The 18,616-nt window shown below is 41.9% G+C and overlaps 1 pseudogene; it reads right to left on the bottom strand.

Moving 5' to 3' along the window:
* The window catches only part of LOC118556216, a 69,912-nt pseudogene that overhangs the window by 23,906 nt on the left and 27,390 nt on the right, over positions 1–18,616 (bottom strand).

Genomic DNA, 18,616 nt, shown 5'->3' with positions numbered 1-18,616 from the left:
TTCCTGACAATGGAAAGAGTGATCTCTCCAATGTGACTGTCCTTCCATAATGGCTCAATCTTTTCATAGCGGTTTGCAAAACTTTCCTTTTCAATCGTTGCGTTTCCAAAGCAAACACCTTAAATATTCTCTGTGTTTATGTGTCTGTCATGCCACATTGTAAAATCTGAATAAGCTCACGCACAATTTAGCGTAGTAAATTATTTTGTAGGACTCTGAATACATCATGACCATTGCACAAACACAAGCAGCAACCTACCTTCTATGCCTTGTCTTTGGAGTTTAACAATTTACTCCAAATGCAAATGCAACCTCAGCAGTTGTTATTGTTGCAAAACATGCAAATCAGGCCATTTCTAGAGCTAATGCACACAGGAGGACTGAAATAACGGAATGGCCTCTTTGCAATGGCCTGCAATTTTCAGATATACAACTACTTGGCAGCATCTGCTTCTACAAAATCTTACAAAGCACACTCAGGAATTTTTTAACGCAGAACATCATATGGCAGGGGAAATACTTTCCTATAACAGTCAAGGCTGAGAAATGTAAACTTTACAAGGGTTCAGATTGTGTATGGTCAGTTTAGGTTTTTGTCATCTGAAGTTGTTAAAAAATACCCTCCATAAAAACTCTGCCAGTTAAAATAAAATTCAGAAATATTTCTAACTGTGAGGTCAACAAGGAAATACTACTTCAATCTGAAAATGTTGCTTTAGTAAAACAGAAACAGCATAATTATGAACTTACAGGATTATCTGGCCTCAGTCTTTTGGAAGGTGGTCCTCCATCTTCAGGGTGTAGCATGTAGAACAGACGTACCTTGTTTGCATGTTTTTTACTCTGTGAGAGACAGAAAGTGGAAAAATTGACAAAACAATCCACACGTATTGCTGCACCTTGCCAAGTCCCGCCAGGTTTTCACTTGTTTAAGGCGTTGCTGCTAACAAAGATTTACAGTTAAAACATATTAATGCCGCTTGAACTTTTTTCTACTTTAGCATGATACAACCACTAACTTTAAAGTGTTTAATTTGCTTTTTTGTGTCATATAGACCGGAACAAAGTAGCACATAACTGAAAATGAAGAGAAAACATGTTAACCACTATGGTGTTTTTGTGTTCTCAGTCCCCTTTTCTCACCTACCCCTGAATAGACTTTGTCATTCAACTGCACATTCACAATGCACATTTGAGCAAAATTCCATTGTAAGGCGCTGAGAAGAAACATAACACAAAAGATAAACATTATACATATAACTATTTGTCCGGTGTAATGTAATATAAAATAAAATTCAGTGTCACTTAAGTAGAAAAAACGTTCACCAGCTTGAAATTTAACCTGACTTTATATCCAGTTGTTCTGCAGAGGCCTTAATGTTTGAATGTTAGCCCACAAACATCATCAAGATCAAAGACCAAGGCACACAGCAGACAGGTTAGGGATAAAGTTGTGGGGAAGTTTAAACCAGGTGTAGTTATATTAGAATAACACTATTCAATTTCAGATTGAATTAAAATCTGAAAATGGAAAGACTATGGCACAACTGCAAAATTAGAAAGACATGGCTGTCCACCTAAACTGATAGATTGGGATAGGAGGCCAATAATCAGAGAATAATCCAAGAGGCCCATGCAAACTCTGGAGAAGCTTCAGAGATTCACAGCTCAAGTGAAGGAAACTGTTGATAATTCAATATCAGCTCTGGTCATATGAGACTACAAGCTAACATTTTGGACAACAGCACATCAACCTGAAAATACCACACATGGTAGTATTGGCATGCGTTGGGTCTTTTTTCCCCAGCATAGACAGGGAAGCTGATTGACAATCCTGGAAGAAAACCAGTTAGAGGTCGCAAAACACAACCCTAAAGATACAGCCAGAGCACTGAATGTTATAATGGGCTAGTCAAGACCTAAATCTGACTAAGAATCTGTGGCAAAAGTTTATAATTAATGCCCAAAGAAACACTGTCCATTATTCATGCAAAAACAAAGGGAATAAATGCTTTTGTTTGTTGCTTCTTGAGGAAAGATCTTTGAGATGTGCAGCTGAATGTTGGATCAACAAAGTAGTAGTAGTAGAGCAGACCTGAATACAAATGTTTGCCAGACACTTTACAGAGTTTTACTTTAATTCAATATTGTTTTTTTTATTCTTGCCACAAAATAGTTACGCACCATTTTGTGTTGGTCTATCATACAAAATCCAAACAGAAAATCTATTGAACATAGTGGTTGTAATGTGATGCTATGTTAAGTTAGAGAGAAAATATTTTTTTTACAAGACTTTGTAGCCCCTGGGTGGGTGATAAATGGCACGGGTTGCCTATAGCTTCCTGGAGATGTGAATAAGATATTAAGTACATCATGAGTTAGACTTCACCTGCAAATTAACACTTTGTTTTGCTGAGAGAAGTGAATAGAAATGTCAGTTCAGCAAGTGATAATCTGGCAACAAAAAATTATGTTATGGTGCTCCAGTGCTACAAAGAGAAAACAAAGAATAAAACACAAGATACCAAAGAAGACTTCAAGAATGACATGCATCTAAATCACAAATGGTGGTTGGGAGCTGATAGGATATATTTTATAGAAAGTAATGTTCTACTGAGGTGAAACATTTATCACGGCTAAAACACATATAAACAAGACAAGTAAACTGTGACAAGACACTGCACTTCCAACCGTCGGCTTATTCTGGGTCTTTTGCCCCAGGAGAAGAATTCTTCCTCAGCCTCACATGCCTCCTGAGTCCTCACTTGTCATACGGCTGTTAATGCATTTTGTCTGTGGGTATGTGGGTGTTTTTGAGTGTCTGAGAGTGTGGTGTGTGTTCATGGGTGTATAAACGCCAGTGCATTGGATTGCTCTGTGATATGGAAAGTAAAAGCTGGACCTTGACTCTGCAGGGCTACCTTGCAATGACCCTCAGTGCTCACATTACTCTAATGGACTATGCGTGTCTCTTTTTCTCTCCTTTTTGTGTGTTGTTGTGTCAAATCAGGAAAGTGTGGACAAATGTGAGGACTACTCAAAGGAAAAGAGGCATTTTGTTTCAGTGTATTTTGTGTCCGTGCAGAATGGAACTTAAATAGAGATCAGAGTCAAGATCTGATTATCAGAAAAATGTGTAAAGAAGGGGGAGTATTGTTTTAAAGCTTTAGAACAGTTAAGTTTTTCCTTTAACAAGACATCTATTTACTGAGGCCCATTTGTGTTTGAACAAAAAATAAATATTGATACAATCTATTCCAGAATTCTCTTAGAAAGGCTCAAACATGCTAAACCGAGCTGGTTTGAGAATCAGAAGCAGCTCTAATCACCAAGTGTCTGCACAGAAACAGAGAATTTGACTTCTCTTTGCACTAAGTGAAGTAATTTTAAGTATAACTATATCGAAAGGTAAAAATCTTTTTGTGAAAATGTATATATATATATATATATATATATATATATATATATATATATATATATATATATATATATATATATATATACAGTGTTTTATAAAAAGAAAAAGAACGCATGGTTTTTGCTACAAATACACATGGTATTGATATGAGCACTCTTGTACTTGTACGTGTTCATTAGAGTGACAGCCTGGGGATAAAATTGTCTCTGCAATTGCTGGTTTTTGTAATTAGCGCTCTGTAGTGGCAGCCGGAGGGAAAAAGTCCAAACAGTTTGTGCTGTCATTAATGTCGCCATGGATTCTGTTCCCTACAAGAAAATCTTGATAGGTATGTACAGCCATCAGTTCATGGCTCTGGTACAATGATCAAAACTGCACCAGCAGTCAACCTCTGAATGAGTAAAAACATTTGGATAATAAACTAATATTTTGGAGTGTTCGTGCCACAAAAAAGGACTTGCAACCAATTGAATGCTGGGGTATGACCTTCAACCGGCAGTTCAGGGTTAAAAATCCTCTATTGTGGCTAAATAAAATAATTCTGCAAAGAAGAGTATATCGTAATTGATCCACAATGATGTAAAAGACCTATTGCCAGTGATCACAAATGCATGATGCCAAGTATTTGCAACCAGGGTCAGCACAACAAGTTTTTAGATTTAGAGGGAAATTACTTTTTCCACATAAGAACAGTTTGGTTGCATAGCCTTTTCCCTCCAAACCTTGAAAGATAACCTATAAATATTTTTTTATTAACTGAGATTGACAATAAAATATGTTCGACAATTTAAAATTTTTAGTTGTGACAAAAAAGCAAAATACAGAAGAAATCTGTGAGGGGGAGACTATTTTTTCATGGTACTGTAACATGCCAAAATCGCTGGGCTTTAAGCGATCTCTTGCCTTGTCTTTTTAAACCGCTGACCCCTGCAGAGATATTTTGTAAAGGCTGACTCTGACAACATGGTGTGACTCATCCTGTCTCGTTGTCTGCTCAATCTCAAGGCTACATGTTTTTGTCACACTTTAAGAATCAGGGACAGAAATAGATTGCCGTCAAGTGAAAGTGGAAAACATACATGTGTACAGACATGCATATACATTTTCAGTGTCCTTGCTCATGTCTCTCAAAAAAGAAGCCCTTGTTCTCATTAGTCGTCTAGTTAATTCTAATCCTGCCATATAATCAACGTTGACCTTAATGCACTGCATAGAATAAGGAACACACCGATACACAAACAGATGCACTTGCACATTGATTCAGGTTATCTAATTTAAAGACTGATTATTTAATGGCCTTTCATTATAATACTAATAGAAAGTCTGCTGAAAAGTAGAACACATTAAAGCAAAGTGTGCATGTTTGTTTGGGTGCAAGTAACCAGCATTACCATGCTCCTTTAAGCCAATGTTTTATGGATGAGCACAGTGTTGAATGGCACCTCAAGCACAAATTGCTACATATTAAGCAGTTGCAAAGTGTAGGCCTACAGTGCATTGCAGGAACCTGACATAAAATCAGCAATCATAGCAATACTTATTGCTTTAGTGCATCCTAAATGTTATTCTTAAGAAAAATATATTTGAAACTGAAGAAACCAACTCACCTCATAGTGAGCAGTGCGCTGGGACTCGGAGATGAGCTGAGCATTGCAGATGTTGCAATAGCTCTCTGTGAATAAACCTCCATCCACGACACCCACAGACTTCATCTTCATCTGAACCTGCATAAAAACACACACACAGTCAACCACTATGAATATTAATTGCCACATTAACATACATGATATACATGACACTTAGAAACAGTTTTCCTTCAGAATGCCTAAAAATTCATGAGGGTTCAGTCTCAAATGTGTTGATCCTCTCCATTAGAACTTCTTCTCATAGGCTATTTTAGCAGAAGCCTTAGAAACAATAGCTAGAGTCTCAGGCTTAAGTCAGAAATTGTATGTATTTTGTCGACTTTAATGTAACCTTGTGTCAACAAGCTATCAGTGCAATATGATTTTAAGTATCCAGTTCAAGAAAAACATAGTCTAAAACTAAATCATCGCTGTTGGGTTCCAGGGATTTTAGTCCCTGTTTTCGTCCACCAGAGGGCAGCAGGGAGCGGCACCTGGAAAGGACGTGCCGTTTTTCTGACACACCTGATGCTCATCACCTCATCTTCCTGGAGCATAAGAGGAGCAGACGGCCAGCACTTCAGCGCCTGAGTGTTTGCCAGTATTGGTACATCTGAGCCTTCCTGAGATTTGTTCTCTATGGTTTTCTCTCTAAAGATTTGCTTTTTGTGATTCACCTCTTGTCTGTTCCCAGATGTTCCCCTTGTGACGCCGTGGATAATACCCACTGGATGCCTGAGACTTTTTTCATCTCCACTGTTGGATTACCAAATCATTTCCGGATTCTCCAGTTGGCCGTCGACTGCTCCTCTTATCTTCTCCGAGCTTCAGCTTACCTGTCCGCCCTCCAACTCTGTCTGGACATCATCTAAGGATCAAGACCCTGGAACCACAACCATTTACTCCCCTCTGGCTCAAACCACACCTCAGCAGAAGTAAGACCTGTCAGATTCTCTCACGGTTCTCCAGTTTCCCATGTCCCTTAAACTCACCATCTCCCTCTGCTGTTTTCCCTAGTGAGACCAGGACGAGCCCGTGAACCAGACTCCAGAAAATACAATATCTGCTTGTAAATTTTGACCATAAATAAATCCTCTTAACTGATTCCTGTTCTCCTGTGGTTGTTCTGCATGTGGGTTAAGAGATTGGATCCCAACATGACAGAACACTCAGGCCAACAATCTAACCCAGTAGACGCTATTAGGAGAACTTTAAACGAACAACACTCACTAATTCTTTCTCATGAGTCTGCCCTGCGAGAGTTAGGTTCTCGACAGGCCGAAACCAACCAGAGGTTGGCAGACCTCACAGAGTTTTTACAGGGTTCAGTCCAGCAAACCACGGTTACCGACCCTGCACCGGCCCCCGATCCGGTTCCACAAATCCGTTCCATGTTTCCAGAGATCCGACCCCCCACACCGGAAAAATTTTGCGGCTTGGTGAGCCGATGTAAGGGGTTTATTTTACAGTGCTCATTAACATTTAACCATTCTCCTCAGAGTTTCCAACATGACGGTGCCAAGATTTCCTACATTATTTCTCTTTTGACAGGCCGAGCTTTAGACTGGGCAGAAGCCCGATTTCCCAACCCCTCTGATTTTGGCTGTTCTTTTGACTCTTTCATGAAGGAGTTTCAGCAGGTGTTTAATCAGGATACGGACAAGACTTCCAACTCCAGAGAGTTGTGGACGATCAAACAGGGGCAGAGATCTGTTTCTGATTTTGCTATTGATTTTAGAATCAGGGCAGCTTCATCTGACTGGAATGCTGCCGCATTAAAAAGCGCCTACTTTCATGCTCTCAATGACTCCATTAAGGATGAACTGGTCACTCTGGACGAACCCAAGACATTGGAGGAGCTTATAAGTTTGACTGTCCGGCTGGATAATCGAATTCGGTCCCGCACCAGGAACAGGGGAGGAAGGGATCCACCGCCTAGAATGACAAGCAACTTTCCACCTCTCTCCACACCAGCTTCACCAGATCCAACGTCCCCTGAGCCCATGCAGATTGGCAGCACCCGTCTCAGCCCTGAAGAGAGGCAAAAGAGGATGAGTTCTCGCCTCTGCCTTTATTGTGGTTCCCCTGGACATTATATTGCCCACTGCCCAGTTCGGTCAAACCCCAGGGTCCACCAGTAGAAGCGAGGAAACTGGTGGACCATTTACTGATTAAGAAGACTCCTCGTTTGCTGTTACCTGCCACTCTCATATGTGACAATAAATCCACTGCTCTCTCCGTTTTGATCGACTCTGGGTGCGAACAAAACCTTATAGATTCCTCGTTTGTGGAACAGATGTTTTTGGAAACAATTCCTCTAGCAGTACCTCTTCGAGTCTCTGCTTTGGATGGCAGAGCCCTTCCCATGATCACTCACCAAACCAAACCCATCCATCTCATAATTTCAGGTAATCACCGTGAGCTCACCCCATTTTTTGTTTTTCCATCAGCCAGTTCCCCTATAATTCTGGGGTTTCAGTGGCTACAGCAACACAATCCTCACATCAACTGGTCTAATTTGCACATAGAGTCTTGGTCCCCATTTTGTCACTCCACCTGTCTTCGTTCCGCAGTCCCTCCAGGTCCCTCGCCGGCGGAAGGCCAAGAAGCGGAACCCACAGATCTGTCATCCATTCCAGCTGAGTATCATGACCTGTCTGCCGTGTTTAGTAAGGCTAAAGCCTTGTCTCTTCCTCCTCATCGCCCTTATGACTGTGCCATAGATCTTCTCCCCGGAGCACCTTTACCTACAAGCCGACTGTATAACATCTCTCGACCCGAACGCGAGACCATGGAAAGCTACATAAGGGACTCATTAGCCGCCGGAATCATTCGGCCCTCTTCATCTCCTTTGGGAGCCGGATTCTTCTTCGTGGGCAAGAAGGATGGCTCGCTCAGACCCTGCATTGACTACCGTGGTTTAAATCAGATCACTACAAAAAATAAATATCCATTACCCCTCCTATCATCCGCCTTCGAACCAGTTCACGGAGCTTCAGTTTTTACTAAACTAGACCTCCGGAACGCCTATCACCTTCTCCGTATCCGCCAAGGCGATGAATGGAAAACTGCTTTTAAAACACCTATAGGGCATTTTGAGTATCTTGTAATGCCTTTTGGGTTGTCCAATGCTCCAGCGTTTTTTCAAGCCTTAGTTAACGATGTATTACGTGATTTTTTAAACGTCTTTGTGTTCGTCTATCTAGATGACATCCTGATCTATTCCAAGACTTTGGCAGAACATAAACACCATGTCCGTCTCGTCCTCCAGCGCCTCCTAGAGAACAAGCTCTACGTCAAGGCCGAAAAGTGTGAGTTCCATCAGTCATCCATTTCCTTTCTGGGATTCATTCTTGAGGGCGGACAGGTAAGACCCACGGAGGAGAAGATTAAGGCGGTCATGGAATGGCCGACCCCTGAAACCAGAAAACAATTACAACGATTCCTCGGTTTTGCTAATTTCTACCGCAGGTTCATACGTAATTATAGCCAAACAGCCTTGCCTCTAACTGCTCTCACCTCCACTAAGACTACATTCTCTTGGACACCAGAGGCTGACGCCGCCTTCCATAAACTCAAATCCCTGTTCTCAGAGGCGCCAGTCCTCATCCAACCAGATCCCACCAAACAGTTCATCGTTGAAGTCGATGCCTCTGACACCGGAGTTGGGGCCGTGCTGTCCCAGATATCAGACCAAGACCACAAGACTCATCCCTGTGCCTTTTTCTCACGCAGATTATCTCCCCCCGAGCGCAATTACGACGTGGGAGACCGAGAACTTTTGGGCATAAAGCTTGCCCTGGAGGAGTGGCGGCACTGGTTGGAGGGGGCTGAACATCCCGTGCTGGTTTGGACGGATCACAAGAACCTCGCCTACCTCCAGTCCGCCAAGAGACTAAACCCCCGTCAATCACGTTGGTCCTTGTTTTTCTCCCGATTTAATCTGTCCATCTCATTCCGCCCAGGCTCCCGCAACATCAAGCCGGATGCACTATCTCGCCTCTACTCCTCTGACGATTCCAAGAAGATTCCAGCGACAATCCTGCCTCCTAGCTGTACCGTTGCCACCATTTCATGGGAGATAGAAAACATCATAGCCCAAGCTCAGCGATCTGAACCTACCCCGGAGGCCTGCCCTCATAACAAGATCTACGTCCCCACCACAGTTCGTGCACGTTTTATTCACTGGATCCACGCATCTAAATTCTCCGCTCATCCAGGTATAAGTCGCACCTTATCTCTCGTCAACCGTCGTTTCTGGTGGCCTTCGGTCCATAAAGATGTAAAGGAATATGTCTTAGCCTGCCCAGTTTGCTCCAGAAACAAGTCATCCCATCGACCTCCGTCTGGTCTTCTGCAACCCCTCTCCACTCCTAAACGCCCTTGGTCCCACATCTCCATCGATTTCGTTACCGGCTTACCCCCATCTAAAGGTATGACCACTATATTCACCATTATTGACCGTTTTTTCCAAATCCTGTCATCTTATTCCCCTCAGAAAACTCCCCACAGCCTTTCAGACCGCACAGCTTCTGGTAAAACATGTTTTCCGGCTACATGGCACCCCCCAGGAGATCCTATCGGATCGCGGACCCCAATTCACATCTCAGGTTTGGAAATCTTTCTGTGCAGCTCTCAACGCCAAAGTCTCCCTCACCTCAGGTTATCACCCTCAGTCCAACGGCCAGGCGGAGAGGATGAACCAAGAGCTAGAATCGACACTCCGATGCTTCACCTCTTCCAGCCCCTCCGATTGGTGCCAGTTTCTTCCCTGGGTGGAATACGCCCATAATAGCCATGTCTCAGCTGCTACCGGATTCTCGCCTTTCGAGGTCTCCCTTGGCTACCAACCACCACTGCTATCCTCCGAGGAGAAAGACATCGCTGTCACCTCTGTTCAACACCACATCCGTCGCTGCAGACGCATCTGGAACTCCACCATCAACTCACTTAACTACACAGTCGCCCAAAATAAGAGACGCGCCGATCGCAGAAGGATCCCCGCTCCCAAGTATTCACCGGGACAGAAGGTTTGGTTATCGTCTCATGATATTCCCCTCAAATCTATGTCCAAGAAACTCTCCCCCAGGTTCATCGGTCCTTTTGAGGTTGAGACAGTCATCAGTCCCACGGCCGTCCGATTACGCCTACCAGCCTCCCTACGGATACACCCCACTTTCCACGTGTCACAGATAAAACCCGTCCAGACCAGCACGTTGTGCCCTCCTTCCGAGCCCCCTCCTCCCGCCCGTGACATTGACGGCCATCCGGCCTACACCGTACACCGGATTGTGGACTCCCGTCGACGAGGTCGCGGTTGGCAGTACCTCGTCGACTGGGAGGGTTACGGTCCGGAGGAACGTCTTTGGGTGCCAGGTTCTTTCATTCTAGATCCATCTCTCATTAGAGATTACCGTTCCTCTCTCCCCTCTTGCTCTTCTCGGCCGCCAGGTGGCGTCCATTGAGGGGGGGGTACTGTTGGGTTCCAGGGATTTTAGTCCCTGTTTTCGTCCACCAGAGGGCAGCAGGGAGCGGCACCTGGAAAGGACGTGCCGTTTTTCTGACACACCTGATGCTCATCACCTCATCTTCCTGGAGCATAAGAGGAGCAGACGGCCAGCACTTCAGCGCCTGAGTGTTTGCCAGTATTGGTACATCTGAGCCTTCCTGAGATTTGTTCTCTATGGTTTTCTCTCTAAAGATTTGCTTTTTGTGATTCACCTCTTGTCTGTTCCCAGATGTTCCCCTTGTGACGCCGTGGATAATACCCACTGGATGCCTGAGACTTTTTTCATCTCCACTGTTGGATTACCAAATCATTTCCGGATTCTCCAGTTGGCCGTCGACTGCTCCTCTTATCTTCTCCGAGCTTCAGCTTACCTGTCCGCCCTCCAACTCTGTCTGGACATCATCTAAGGATCAAGACCCTGGAACCACAACCATTTACTCCCCTCTGGCTCAAACCACACCTCAGCAGAAGTAAGACCTGTCAGATTCTCTCACGGTTCTCCAGTTTCCCATGTCCCTTAAACTCACCATCTCCCTCTGCTGTTTTCCCTAGTGAGACCAGGACGAGCCCGTGAACCAGACTCCAGAAAATACAATATCTGCTTGTAAATTTTGACCATAAATAAATCCTCTTAACTGATTCCTGTTCTCCTGTGGTTGTTCTGCATGTGGGTTAAGAGATTGGATCCCAACATGACAATCGCTTGGTCTGAGTCCAATTTCACTACAGTCAGTATGCATATATCAACAAATTCAAAGTGAATTAAAACAAAAATAATTTCTTAGGCTAAAAAGTTTGTTTAGTTAGTTAACATTTGTTAATCAAGCAAAGCCCAAAGATAAGGTAAAGCCCACAAGCCAATAACAAGTTTTGCTCCAAGCAATAATAATTTATAATGGAATGGTAGTTCAATCTGAAAAACTCACAGAGAAAGAAATAGCAATTAGAAGGATTTTATTGACACAATATTTTAAGTCTTTGGCGCTCAGACCTCGGCAGGAACATTAATGCTGAATTACACTTTAATATGCATAAGTAGATGTATGAGAACAGGGATGTTCCCCCCCAGGTCTGAAACTGGTGGAGTGGAGATAGAAGAAGTTTGTTCAGTCCATATGGTGATCTGTTTAAGATAGATGTCCAACTTGATAAACACAGGTTTGCATGAACTGTCCATGATGAGCAAGCATGAATTGACTGTGGAGAGGAAAAACTCCCCTTTGGGAAGAAACCTCTGGCAGAACCGGGCCCAACATGGTGGTCTTCTGCCGGACCAATAAAGAGGTGATAGGGAGTGCTGAAGACTGAAGGGAGAAAACACTCTGATGGGTTGAAGATGGAGGAACGTCTTGGAAGCTAGATGAACTCAGCTACGATGGTGGAGAAGGGGTTGGGGGTGGGTTGAATCGGACATCTGATTCGAAATCCGACATGCAATCCGTTTGCGCTTGCTGGTTAGAAGGCTGAGACGTGGATTTGAAGTTGCTTTTAAGATGAGCGCGGGATGCTGATTGGCTTCATGGAGGTGCGGTTCGTAGCTGATTGGCTCACATCAGAGGCAGTTCGGACTCTGATTGAATGGAGGCAGGCGATGAGTTTCTTCAATTGAACTTGCGCTTCAGCTTCATTTTATCTTATAGTCTTATAGTCAGTGTAATTTACGGTGCATGATTCATGCACTGTAAATTACGGAACAGTCTTGGTTTTCCGTAAAGATGTTTTTAAGTTGTGTGGTCAATTTATTGATTCCAACTAGAGATGTGTGTTGAACATACTGTAGATAATAGGCAGGTTACAGCTATAATTACCACTGAACCTTCTCTTCGTCCCTCTCTAAAAGCCCAGGTTTTGTTTTACTGACCTCATCTCATCACTTGTCCCAATTATACTTATGTCTATTTCCACTCATTTGAAAATAAATGTATTGCTTTCAAAATAGTTGGACAAAACAAGGTTACATGATTGTTGAGCTAAATTCCCAGTCATTAATTAACTTCAAAAGGATTCCAACAAGGTGACTCATGTCTTTTATGTTTGCAGGCTTGATTAAATAAGCATAATATTTAGATTCATTAATTTCCCACAGAGGAGAACAATGCATGAAAGCAAATAAATTGCAGATATAATGAAGAAAAACAAAAATGCATTGTGGTGCAATGGTTTGCTCTGTTGCCTCATTATATGTCTCTGGTTTGAAACTCTGCTGTGTTGGAATTTTATTATTAGGTTTAAAAGTCCTCCTCACACATGCATCGGTTCTCTCTTTGCATTTCGGTCTTCTAGTCTTTTTGCAATTAGTGATAATTTCTGGCATGTTACTAAGGTTTATTTTTGTTTTATTAAAAAAAAAAAAAACGGGGGTTAAAGGTAAACTTTCATTTCTGTAAACACATTTATATTGGTTTTATTTATTTATACATCACACCGAATGCCAGACTAATGGAAGTGTAGTGTTTGCACCAGTGCTGTTAACTGATGTTATACTGTAAACAAACATCATAAACTCAGCGCGCATTTATCATCCCTGTATAAACACCAAACCTTTGTAATCGATGTGAAAAGGGTTTGCTATGGGTTAGATACACAGAGTGCTGTTTTTCTATGTACACATCTCCACTTGCTTCACAAAGATACTTTGGGATAAGATGGTTGTGCTTGACCTCCAGCAACAACCTAAAGTAATCGATGTGTACTGGATTCTGCCAAATGAGAAGTAAACTGTAGAAAAATCATTCATGCTGTATCAAATTATATCAACATCTACGGAAGTGAATAACTTGATACATAATACATGAGCTCCTTGCTAGAGTATTTGATCGCCTATAAAATAATTTCATATAAAATTTATAGTAAATACATTTAAAAAAATCACAACTAGTGCAGTTTCCAACAAGGATTATTTATTTAGGTGAGCCAGCAGCAGAGCTATTTGTTGCAGCTTGATGAGAATGAATGAAAAGTCTCATGTTCTGAGAGTGCTTATCAGTTCAGAGTCCAAACTTGATCTTGATTTTCTTCGGCTTTAATGATAATATGCTGGCATCAGGATATAAACTAGATTGCCAAAAGTATTGGGTCAGGTATCAAAATGATTCAGATGTTCTTCAGATGAAGAATTCAAATGTTCCAGTCATTTCCATCAACACTAGTGCATAAAATTAAGCACCAGACTTCTACAAGATTGAGTGAACTAATAGGCCACTCTCAGTAGGTCAGTGAATTCCAACGTGGTATTCTGGTAAAATCCTACTTGCGTGTGATGTTCCACTTGCAACGATTAGTGGTACAATAACAAAGCAGATGTGATTGGGAATGACAGCAATGGAAAGTAATTGAAAAATCACAGACTGGGGAACAGTGTATCCTGAGGTGCAAAGTGGGCAGAGGTAATCACCTTTCTGCAGAGTCAGTAGGTTAAGGCTTCTTATGGCCTGCGGACTGACTCAAGAACAGTCTATAGAAAGCTTCATAAATGGGCCTCCATAGCTGAGCAAGCCTTGCATCACCGAGTTAAGAGCAGAGAACTGGATGCAGTGGTGCAAAACACACTACCACTCTAAAGCAGAGGAACCATGCTGTCTGGAGTCCTGCTTCTCTGTCTAGTAATCAAATGGACACGTTTGATTTAAACAGAAGCAAGAAGAACAATACTTTTTTGATAGCATTTTGTCAGCTGTAAAATTTAGGGAAGGGAGGATTATGGTGTTCAGTTATCTTACAGGGGTGGGGCTCAACCCATTTGTTCAAGTTAAAGGAGCTCTTACTGCTGAACCATATGAAGACATTTCTGAGCAATATCTTTACTGCCACGTTTGTCAGTAACAGTTTGGAGAGGGTGCCTTCCCATTCTAATATGACTGCATGCCAGTAAACATGCAGCAATGTTGTTTCTTCCAATTCACAAATAGATGTCTTTGTAAACGGTATGACTTTGTCATTGCGTTCTGCATTAGACAATGTAGCTCCCTTGAAAAAGAAGGTGATTATTCACAGGAAGCTGGCTCCTTGGTTTAATTCAGAGCTGCGTTCCTTGAAGCACAATGTTAGGAAATTGGAGAGAAAATGGCGCTCTACACACCAAGAGGAATCCTACCTAATCTGGAGGGACAGTCCATTGTTGTATAACAAGACCCTTCGCAGAGTTAGAGCAGCATATTTTTCATCATTAATTGAGGAGAATAAGAATAATCCTAGATTTCTCTTCAATACAGTTGCCAAACTTACCCAGAGCCACAGCTCTGTTGATCCATCCATTCCCTTAGCTCTTAGCAGTAATGATTTTATGGGATTCTTCATAAATAAAATTGATTCCATTAAAAATAAAATAATTGGCATCCTCCCAAACATGATTACCTCGTCCTCAGTAATTGAGGCAGCATTGGAGGAATCTTTAGAATCTGTGCAGTGTCTGAACTGTTTAAAAGCAGTAGAGCTTTCTGAGCTATCTAAAATTTTAGCTTCATCTAAACCTTCTACCTGTATGTTAGACCCAATCCCAACCAAGTTGTTTAAGGAGGTATTCCCTCTGATCAGTGGTCCTATTTTAGACATGATTAATCTATCCTTGGTAAATGGATATGTACCACAGGCTTTAAAAGTAGCTGTTATTAAACCTTTACTTAAGAAACCATCTCTTGATCAAGATGAGTTAGTAAATTACAGACCTATATCTAATCTTCTTTTCTTATCTAAAATTCTTGAGAAAGTAGTTGCTAATCAACTATGTGAACATTTACAAAGCAATGACCTTCTTGAGGAGTTTCAGTCAGGCTTTAGAGCTCATCATAGCACTGAAACAGCTCTGGTGAAGGTCACCATTGATATTCTCATGGCCTCAGATAATGGACTTGTGTCTATACTTGTCCTGTTAGATCTCAGTGCTGCGTTTGATACAGTTGATCACAATATTCTCCTACAAAGACTTGAGCAAACTGTAGGGATTAAGGGAAAAGCATTAGGCTGGTTTAAATCTTATCTGTCGGACAGATTCCAGTTTGTTCATGTTAATAATATATCTTCTTCAAACTCTAGGGTCACCTGTGGAGTACCACAGGGTTCAGTCCTTGGACCAATTCTATTTACTATATATATGCTTCCGATTGGCAAAATTATCAGACAGCATGGGATTAATTTCCACTGTTATGCTGATGACACTCAGCTATATTTATCCATAAATCCTGATGAATCCAATCAGTTACTTCGACTGCAGTCATGTCTTGATGACATCAAAAGCTGGATGACTTTAAATTTTCCTGCATTTAAATTCTGACAAGACAGAAGTTGTAATCTTTGGGCCAGAGTCTTCAAAAAATAAAGTTCTTAATCAATCACTTAATCTGGATGGCATTAACTTGGCCTCTGGTAATAAAGTTAAAAATCTTGGAGTTGTTTTCGACCAAGACATGTCATTTAAATCCCATATTAAACAGGTTTCCAGAGTTTCCTTTTTTCACCTCAGGAATATCGCCAAAATTAGAAACATTCTGTCCAGGAGTGATGCTGAAAAACTGGTCCATGCATTTGTTACTTCAAGGCTGGACTATTGTAATTCTTTACTATCAGGAAGTCCACAAAATGCAGTTCGAAGTCTTCAGCTGATCCAAAATGCTGCGGCAAGAGTTCTGATGAAAATCAACAAGAGGGATCATATTTCTCCAATTTTAGCTTCCCTTCATTGGCTTCCTGTTAAATCAAGAATAGAATTTAAAATTATCCTTCTAACGTATAAAGCCCTTAATAATCAAGCTCCATCATATATCAGAGCTCTGATTATCCCGTATGTTCCTAACAGAGCACTTCGCTCTCAGACTGCAGGTCTGCTGGTGGTTCCTAAAGTCTCTAAAAGTAGAATGGGAGGCAGATCCTTTAGCTATCAGGCTCCTCTCCTGTGGAACCAACTCCCAGTTTTGGTCTGTGAGGCAGACACCCTATCTATTTTTAAGACTAATCTTAAAACTTTCCTTTTTGACAAAGCTTATAGTTAGAGTGGCTCATGTTACCATGAGCTATCTCTATAGTTGTGCTGTGATAGGCCTAGGCTGCTGGAGGACATCAGGGTCTAATTTTCTCACTCTACTGATTTCTACTGTTCTTCAGTCTACTGTTCTCCAGTTTTGCATTGTATTACATTGAAATGACTGTCGTCATTTCAGCTTTTAACTTTTTGCTCTCTCTCTTTTTCTTCATAGTAGGCACACCTGGTCTGACGTTCTGTTAAACTGTGACATCATCCAGAGAAGACGGCTCACCCGCTACTACCATCGAATGTAGAACAGATTACTAGATCAATGTGTGCTTCTGTGCTTTTTGTCTCTCTTGTTGTGTCTCTGCTCTGTCTTCTGTAACCCCCAGTCGGTCGAGGCAGATGACCGTTCATACTGAGCCCGGTTCTGCCGGAGGTTTTCCTTCCCGTTAATGGGGAGTTTTTCTTCCCACTGTCGCTTCATGCTTGCTCAGTATGAGGGATTGCAGCAAAGCCATGGACAATGCAGACGACTCTCCCTGTGGCTCTACAATTCCCCAGGAGTGAATGCTGCTTGTCGGGACTTTGAAGCAATCAACTGGTTTCCTTATATAGGACATTTTGACCAATCTGACCCAATCTGTATAATATGATTGAACTTGATTTTGTAAAGTGCCTTGAGATGACATGTTTCATGATTTGGCGTTATATAAATAAAATTGAATTGAATTGAATTGAATTTAATTGAAGATCAAAACAGACATGTGATGTGGAGGAAATTGACTGGCCTGCACCGAGCCTTGAAATCTCAATAGAGCACCTTTGGGATGAATTAGAGCAAAGACTTTGAGCCAGATCATTTTGTCTAACATCAGTGTTTAACCTAACAAATACACTTTTGAAAGAATGATCAAATATACCCTTGTAAACATTGCAGACAGCATTTCCAAAAGTGATGAAGCTGGAATAGCTGCCAAAAGAGGGAAAATATTATATTAAAGCCTTTCCCTTAAGATTCGGATGTCATTGATATTTATCAGAAAAGAAATGCAAAAAAATCCAATACTTATGGCAATATTAGCCCCTTTTCGATTTAAATCCCCAGGATTTAAATCCCCAGGCTTTGTATTACCCTGGTAAACCAAAACCTGGGGCTTTTCGGTTTCCGTGCTTCCATTAGCTTGGAGTCATTTATGTAAAACAACCCAATGATGAATGAAACGTTGTGATGAAAAACTGTAGTACCACAGCGGTCCAGCGGGTGGCGGTAAAAAGACAGTGGGCAAACAGACAAAGGCAGAGAAGTTATCCATATCCTGCCACTCATCAGGACCCCAGAGAAAAAGGAGAACAACACGGAACTGATGGCGTCACATCTCCTTAGCTTCTTTTACACCACCCCCAACCCTATTTTTCACCACCCGCTCTATTATATTGCACTCCTGTTGGTATAAATAAATAAAAATAAAGCACACACACACACATAAACACACACAGAGTGGTGAAACAGTTTATAAATGCCTGAAACATTCAGCCAAGAATTTCACATTTGATATCTGTTATGCGCAGATATCCCCACTAACTTAGTAAATGCGTTATAGTGACTTTTCAACCGGGACAAACATGACCCAGTCTGCCTGACAAAACACCGCATCAGAGGGAATGGTCTCGGCTCGGCCAGTCTGTCAAGCGGGTCTCTGCCGCTCCCGACACGTCAGAGCAGAAATAAAATTGCCTCATAATCCTGATGAACTGACTGCACACAAGCAAGTTTGTAGCCGTTTTCTCACCTAAAATCTTCTTAAAACAACCTTTTGTGATACATTAAGGTTATAAAATTGATAGGTTTGTAAATTCCTCATCTCCTTACTGCTCCTTACTCCATCCCTTGTGGCTGATAGTTCTTCTTGCTGTACGCAACCTCACCCCCTCAACAAGACCCGAGAAAGCAGAGAAGTACTGGGTCCTCCCGGGGACCAAAACCCTGGGAAAGTAAAGAGTGAGGAAAATGAAATTAGTCGGGTAAATAAGTATGGAAACGCTATCCATGATTTGCAAATCCCCAGGCATCTCAAAAGCCCCAGGCAATGGAAATGGGGCAA

This window comes from Fundulus heteroclitus, chromosome 22 (genome assembly GCF_011125445.2).
Source record: "Fundulus heteroclitus isolate FHET01 chromosome 22, MU-UCD_Fhet_4.1, whole genome shotgun sequence".
Lineage (NCBI taxonomy): Eukaryota > Metazoa > Chordata > Actinopteri > Cyprinodontiformes > Fundulidae > Fundulus > Fundulus heteroclitus.
This window is presented reverse-complemented; position numbering and strand designations above follow the sequence as displayed.